Below are 8,791 nucleotides of genomic sequence, written 5' to 3' on the forward strand. Positions count from 1 at the left end.
AATAAAAAGAAAAAGAAAAGAAAAAGAAAAGAAAAATAAGTGAGGAGAAGCTTGAGGAAATGACTAATAAAAAATTGGTTTCACTTAATTCAACTTAAGGAAAAAGCTTTATTACATTTTCTAAACTTATATTGGATTATTAGTAGAATTATTAGTAAATTTTTCTTGAAGTTCTTTTTCAGATGAATATTCTAGATGTCCTTGATATGACAAATTGCAATTCTTCTTGAAATAAATAGAGATTTAGAAATCTTAAAATTGACTACTAAGTACTCGTAGACATAGAATTAGAATCTAAGTTATTAAAGGCTTTTATTAAATTTTACTATTTTATTTATTGAACTAAAGTATGGAAGGTTTAAATTATCTCGTTGTAAGTTAGCTCTATCCTAAGTCATATGCTTTTATGTCACTTGAGGACAAGTAACATTGAAGTTTGGGGGATTTTGATACAAAAAAATAATAAGTTATTTTAAGCATATATTTTATGCTTATTTTTGGTGATATTTTAATTTAAAGAATGGTATTTTCATGTTTTTGTTGCAGGTACATACATTTTAGGCATTCGGAGAAAAAGTGGCAAATAGGAAGAAATTTGGAGTCAAAACAGTGAAATTTCAAATTATGGAGCATGATGCGCTAGATTGGGGCCAGATGCGCTGAAATGGCACTAGATGCGCCAAAGTACAAAACAGTGTGGTCTTCAGCAAACTGGAGCATGATATGCTAGATTGGCGCCAGATGCGCCATTTGACAGAGAGTTTGGGCATGAAGCAATAGATCTGGCGCTAGATGCGTCAAGGATGACTTTTTGCAGATTAAGATGGTTTAAGATGAATTTTGCGCAAATTTTCAAAGGGACACTTGTTCTAAACACCCCTTGGAGTAATTCAATGCATCTAGACACTTTGGAAGGTTCTTTTTTGAAGGGATATGTCTCTTGAATCAATGGACAGGTCAATTGAATTCAAAAAAAGTTGACTTTTGGATAGAATTTTGGAGGGAATTTTGAATTTTTTTTTTGATGGAGACAACCTTTAATAAAAGAGAGAGAAGTCTAGAGCTTAAGGGCAGATTTGAAGAGTAGTTTGGAGGAGGCGAGTAGAGGTGTGTGTCGTGAGTTAGAGCGAGAAACAAAGAGAGAGAAAAAGTCAAGGGCTTGGAAATTTTCTTCAAGGAGGGAGGTTGAGAGATTACTTTTTCATTACACTTCTAAAAGAGAATTGAGAGTTCTTGTAAAGAGAGAAAGGCTTGGAGAGATCTTCTAGGAGTTTGCTTGGGAAGGATTGTGAGATAAGTTGTGTCTTTTCTTTCTTTTGCTTTGTAAACTTGTTTTTATTAATGAATTTCGTGTTTTATCGTAACCTTCTCATGAATTTTGAGTAGTCTTTTTTATCCTTCTCCCTACTTTGAAATATTGTTTTGTGAAGAATTGATTTTATTTTATACAGTTTTAAATTTCAATAATTTGTGATGATTTGAACTTCGATCTTCATTTACTTTTTAATCTAACTAATTGAAATGTTAAAATGTGTTGAGAAGCATATGTTTCGAAAGGGATATGATTTCTACAAAATGGGGAGAATCACATTTGATTTCATGGAAGAGTATTTCATCCATGGAATTCGGTGAAAATAAATAGCGAAATATACTTTGTTGGATGCAGATTTAGGATTGTAAGGTGACAGATTAAAATCCTCAATTTGGTCCAGTTGATTAGAAACTGATGTGAGATTGTTAGCCCTCAGGGGAGGGAGTAGTGGGACCTCTAGAGTGGCAGCAAGTATCCTCCTAGCCTAACCACAGAATTAGTGACCAAACTTGAGATTAGCCAATGATTTTCTATAACACTGAATCAAAGTAGACTGATACACTGAAATTATATGCACTTTTAGACCCATATTTTATACCTATTTTTGGTGATATTGCACTTTAATGGAAGCTATTTTGATACTTTCTTGCAGGTTGTTGATTTTTAGGGCTTAAAGCAAAAAGGAAGCAAAAAGGATGAAATTTGGAGTCAAAATGACATTTTTGAGGAAATACTCAGTGCCGACAGTGTCAAGGTCAGCGCCGATGGCGCAAAATAACCAAAAGTTGGAGGATTTTTACTTAGCATCGACGGCGCCAGATTAGCGCCGACAGCGCCAAAGGCAATTTAGACCCTGTTTCTAGAAGGTTTGATGTATTTGGACGATTTTTGAAGAGTTTTTAGAGGCACCTCTTGGAGAACCGACCTTGGGCTTTATTTGGGGAAAAAATTTATCAGAAAATGGGCTACTCTACGTTCATTTTTTGCTCTACAACATTCCACCATGCTACATTTCCATAATCCATCTTCATTCCACAACATATTGGAGTCAATTAGTAACTTTGCTTTCATAGTTTAGAGTTTTTGTGGTGAGATTTAGTATGAAACTTTCTGTAAGAGTGTTAGAGAAGGAGAAAAGATAGAGAGTTCTTCTTCTTGCATATCTAAGGAAAGGCTACAAAGGATTTGCTTTGAGAAAGTGTTCCAGATAAGTTTGTTTATTTATTCAGTGTTGTATGAACTTTCTTTTATATATGAAATTTATATATGAAATTTTTGTTTTGTCGTATCTTTCTCATGAAGTCTGAGTAGTTTCCTCTATTTTTCTCCCTATTCTGAGATATGGAGAAATGAAGAGATAATATGAATGTGCCATAATTAAAATATAAAATAAATTGTGATGGTTTTTTAATAATTTATTTTTCAATTTGGCCAATTGATTTGCTAAAATATGTTGCGAAACATATGATCTAGGAAATGGAGTATGAATTCTACAACAGAATGAGGATCACATTTGATTACATGAAGGAGAAATTTGTTCTAGAAATTCGTTCATGAAATTAAGTGCAATATTCTTTTTTGGGTGTAGAATTGGAGAATCTTTAGGGTGACAGACTAAAATCCTCAATTTTAGGATAATAGAATAAAATCCCCAATTTGGTCTTAGTGTTTAAAAACTAAAGCAAGAGATAGCCTTCAAGTGAAGTGAAGTGGAAGCTATGGAGTGGGAGTCAGTATCCTCCTAGGCTAGTCACGGATTTAGGGACTAAACCTAAGATTAACCAATGATTTTCTATGCACTTTATCAGGGTAGAGAGTTAAAATTGCTCCTATTTGGCACAATACATATTATAAATATTTATCTTATCTCATTTCACCAGAATTACATTGTAGTGGGAAGGATGCTTTTTTACATAAGAAACCTTCATTACATAAACATAATTAGTAGATTAATAGTTATTATTAAAAATTTGCATTTCAATTTTGCTAATAGTTAAGTCATTTAGTTTGGTTAACATATCAACATTTGAATTTAGTGATAGTGATTTTGTTTGATTTTCTGTAAATTTTCTGGTAAAATTTATCATTGCTAATTTACATTTTCCCTGTGATCGATATTTGGGGCTTAAATAGATAGTCCAATATTACTTGATAATGATATGTATACTTGCGTAGAATCCCATTATTAGTTACCTATAATTATATATATTTTACACAACTTACTTTTCATACAAGGATCAAGTTTTTGGCGCTGTCGTGGTGTCAACTTCATAAATCCTTACATATAAAAAAATCGGGACCAAGCTTTTGGCGCCATTGCCAGGAAAGGTAACTGTTAAATTTAATTAAGTTAAATAGTTTTGATAAATTTGGAAATTTAGAGAATATATATATACTATACAAATATATGAAAACAATATATATATATATAGATATAAAATCCAAAAACAAATTTAATTAAGATTGTATTTGGAAAGAATTTTATTTAGCTTACTTTATTTGTTTATGTGAAATATTAGATCTGAAGGTTTAGTACCTTATGATTTAGAATTAGAACGTATTATTAGAAAAATTCAAAAACCACAAAGAGAAAATTAAGAATTTGAAAGAAATGGCAAATAATATACAAAATCCAATAAATGAGAATCGACAAAGACCTTTAAAAGATTATGCAAATCCGACAACAGATGAACTTCATTTAACTATTCAAAATTTTGATGTTGCTGCTAATTCATTTGAGCTTAAACCTGTTATTATCTAAATCATACAAAATAATTAGTTTGGAGGATCACCTACTGAAGATCCTAACTTACATCTCGCTAGTTTTCTTGAAATTTATGCTACATTTAAATATGACGGAGTGTCTAATGATGCTGTTAGGCTTAGATTTTTTCATTTTTTTATTAAGGGATAAAGCCAAGGCTTGGTTAAATTCATTAGCACCTGGATCTATTAGAACATGAGGAGAACTATCACAAAAAATCTTTGCTAAATATTTTCTACCCTCGAAAATCGCTAAGCTTAGAAATGATATTACATCTTTTTTTCAGTTTAAAGGGGAATTGATATATGAAGCTTGGGAAAGATTTAAGGATCTTCTTAGAAAATGTCGACACCATGCTTTACCAGATTGGTTAATAGTTCAAACCTTTTACAATGGATTAGTAGGATCATTAAGATCTATTATAGATGCTGCTACGGGTGGATCATTAATGTCAAAACTTTTTGATGAAGCATACTCTTTCATTGAAGAAATGACTACTAACAATTTTCAATGGTCCTCTGAAAGGGTAAATCCTAAGAGAGTAGTCAATATTTATGAATTTGATGCAATGTCTATTTTGGCATCTCAAATTGATGTTATTTCTAAAAAAATTGATCAAATAAGAGTGAACTTCAGTATTAGAGGAAAATTCACTAGGATAGATTATTGATACTCAACCATCTTATGAAACCTTAAATATTATAAATAATTGAAATAACAATCTCTATTCTAACTATTTTGACCCTGGATAGAAAAATCACCCAAATTTTAGTTGAAATAATTATAATAATTTGGTGAATCTATGTAGAAATCTGAACAATCAAGGAAATCCTAATTTTCAACCTTATTATCCTCCAGGATTTAACTCCAAACCTAACCCACAAGTTAAGGAAAAGACCCACAAGTTAAGGAAAGTGATGTTGAATTTGGGAAATCAAATACAAAATCAAGGGGCTGCTATTAGATTGGGAAATCAAATACAAAATCAAATACAAAATCAAGGGGCTGCTATTAGAAATATTGAAAATCAAGTAGGACATATTGTTACAGCACTTACTAAAAGACCTTATGGAATTCTTGTGAGTATTGTGGAAGTTAATCCAAAAGATCAAAATAAAGAGAAATTTATAGGTTTTAAATTATGAAGTGGAAAAAAAATAGAAACAAGGATTTAAAGAGAAACTAAAGTTAATGAAGAGAAGGAAGAAAAGGAAAATTTCAACAGAAAAATAAACAAACACAGGTTCCTTTTGAAAAGTCATTGCCTCCATTTCCTTGTCATTGCCTCCATTTCCTCAAAGACTCAAGCAGAAGAATAAAGATAAATAATTTACAAAATTTTTGAAAATTCTTAAGAATTTAACGATAAATATTCGTTTTGTTGAAGATTTGGAGCAAATGCCAAGTTATGTGAAATTTATGAAGGATGTACTAAATAAGAAAAAGGAAGTTTACAGATCATGAGACCGTTGCACTCAGTGAAGAGTGTAGTGCTATTATTCTAAAAAAGCTTCCTGAAAACTTAAAGATCCTATTTTTAGACGTTTAGATTTGGGAGAAATTTCCCCTACTACTATAACTCTTTAGTTAGCTGACCAATCAATAACTTATTCAAAAGGAGTTATAGAGGATGGACTAGTAAAAGTGGATAAATTTATTTTCCCTGTAGACTTTATAGTATTGGTTATGGAGGAAGATAAATAAATATCTATGATTTTAGGGAGACCATTTCTTGCAATAGGAAGAGTTGTAATAGATGTACGAAAAGGAGAATTAATAATGAGTGTTAATGATCAAGAAGTGAAATTTAATATAGCCAAAGCTATGAAGTATCCTGCAATAGAAAAAGATAATGAATGTTTCAGGATGGAAGTAGCTGATTATTTAAGTAATGAATAGTTTAAGAATGAATTTGAAGATAAATTTAAGCAAGGAAAAATTTTTGAGAATGAAGATGAAATTAAAGAAGAAGATTTGGATTATATTCAGGGAAAATTTTAAACGTATGACTTGATGGAAAATGATAGTAAAAATATTACTCCTTCAAGTATTAAACCACCTGAACTTAAATTAAAGATATTACCTAGCCATTTAAAGTATGAATTTTTAGGGAAGTCATCTACATTGTCAATTATTATATCTTATGAGTTAACTGAGATTTAGGAACAAAAGTTGATAAAAGTGTTAAAAAAGTATAAAAAGGCATTTGGATGGACTTTAGGAGATATTAAAGTAATTAGTCCTTCAATTTTTATGAACAGAATTTTATTAGATAAACAATATGAACCTAAAGCTGATCCTCAGAGAAGATTAAACCCAATAATGAAAAAAGTTGTTAAAAATGATATTTTAAAATGGTTAGATGCTGGAATTATATATCCTATATTCAGATAGTGCTTGAGTAAGCTCAATTCACTGTGTACCAAAAAAGGAGGAGTGACTTTTGAAAAAAATGAGAAAAATAAATTAATACCAATAAGACAAGTAAGTGGTTGGCAAATTTGCATTGATTATAGAAAATTAAATATGACCACCAGAAAAGATCACTTTCCTTTACCCTTTCTAGACCAAACGTTGGATAGATTGGCTGGGAATAAGTATTATTGCTTTTTAGATGGATATACCGGTTATCACCAAATTCTAATTGCTCTAGAGGATCAAGAGGAAACAACGTTTACAAGCCCATATGGAACATCAATCGGATTTCCTTGTTAGATCTGTGAAAGAGGTTAGGGTTTTCAGGGGTATACCCGAGAGAGAGAGAGAGAGAGGGAGGAACTAACGGTATATGTAGCCGCCGGCGTCAGATCTAGACGTAACTCCTTGTTTATGCTCGTCCCCATGTGTCTGGTTGGCAAGGTTTGCCCTTCCTCTCTTTAGAAAAATTTTCTCCTTTTAACTGTGGAAAAATGTTAATTTATGGTTTAATTTATGGTTGCAAGAGGTATTGTACTTGGGCATAAAAATTCTGAAAAAAAGGAATGGAGGTAGATCTTGCAAAAATCCAACTTAGTCCGTTGAGATGATAGTAGAAAAATTATCACTGCTTAATATTCTTAAGGGGTGAGAAGTTTTCTAGGACATGCTGGTTTTTACAGGCGCTACATAAAAAATTTTTCAAAAATAACTAAGCTTCTATCCAACTTTTAGAAAAGGATATAAAATTTGATTTTAATGAAGAATGCATAAAAACATTTAAGTTATTAAAGAAAAAGTTAGTCAAGTTATTAAGGAAAAAGTTAGTCACTGTACCTATCATAGTACCACCTGACTGGGAAAAAACATTTGAAATAATGTGCGATGCTAGTGATTATGCAATTGGGGTTGTATTAGGACAAACACACGATAAAGTTTTTAAAGTTATATATTATGCTAGTAAGACTCTAAATGATGCTCAAATTAATTATACCACTACTGAAAGAGAGTTATTAGCTATTGTTTATGCCTTTGATAAATTTAGACCTTATTTAATTGAAACTAAATGTATAGTGCATATAGATCATTTTGCTATAAATACCTAATGCAAAAGAAGGATGTAAAACCAAGATTAATTAGATGGATACTTCTATTGTAAGATTTTGATTTTACCGTGATTGATAAAAAGGTAAATGATAATAAAATAGCTGATCATTTGTCTAGAATAGAAATAGAAATATTAACTAATTTTGTAAATGAAATTTTATAAAGTTTCCCAGATGAACAATTATACAGTATTGATGAAATGGATGTACCGTGGTATGCTGATATAGTGAATTATATTGTAAGTGACATTCTACCACTTGATATAAAAAATCCACAGTTAAAGAGGTTTATATATGATTCAAAAGACTATTTTTGGGATGACCAATATTTATATAAATAATGTAAAGATCTAATTATTAGAAGATGTGTGCCTTAGATATGTGTGCCTTACAAAGAAACTCAATAGATAATTGAAAGATACCATGATTCTGAATTTGGAGGACATTTCGGAATAAATAGAAGTGCATATAAAATTTTACAAGCTGGATTTTATTGACCTACTATTTTTAAAGATGTTAATGAATATATTAAAACATGCGATAGATGTCAACGTGTAGGAAATATATCTAAAAGGAAATATTTCTAGAAGAAATGAAATGGCTCTAAATTACACATTGGAAGTTGAAATTTTTGATGTGTGGGGATTAGATTTTATGGGACCAGTTATGCCTTCATTTGGAAACCTATACATATTACTTGCTGTTGATTATATGTCTAAATAGATTGAAGCTATTTTTGTACCTAGATGTGATGCACAGAGTGTTTCTAAATTTTTAATTAAAATTTTTATTACAAGATATGGAATACCGAGAGTAATTATTACTGATGGAGGATCTCATTTCAGGAATAAAAGAATCGAAAAATTAATTAATATATATGATAATATGCATAGATTCTCTATTACTTATTGTTAATCAAATCGTGAAACTAAACACATTTTAGAAAAGGGTGCAAATCCTTATAAATTGGATTGATCTGCTAGACTTGACACAGCATTATGGGCATATAAAATTGCTTGTAAGACTCCTATTGGAATGTCTCTATACAGACTGATATTTGGAAAAACATGTGACTTACCTGTAGAATTAGAGCATAAAGTATTTTGGGATATTAAAGAATTTAATTTTAATCTAAAAGATGCTGGTCAGAAAAGATTATTGCAACTCAATGAACTTGAGGAGATTAGAAATGAA

Source organism: Phalaenopsis equestris, unplaced genomic scaffold (genome assembly GCF_001263595.1).
Source record: "Phalaenopsis equestris unplaced genomic scaffold, ASM126359v1 Scaffold000036, whole genome shotgun sequence".
Taxonomy (NCBI): Eukaryota; Viridiplantae; Streptophyta; class Magnoliopsida; order Asparagales; family Orchidaceae; genus Phalaenopsis; species Phalaenopsis equestris.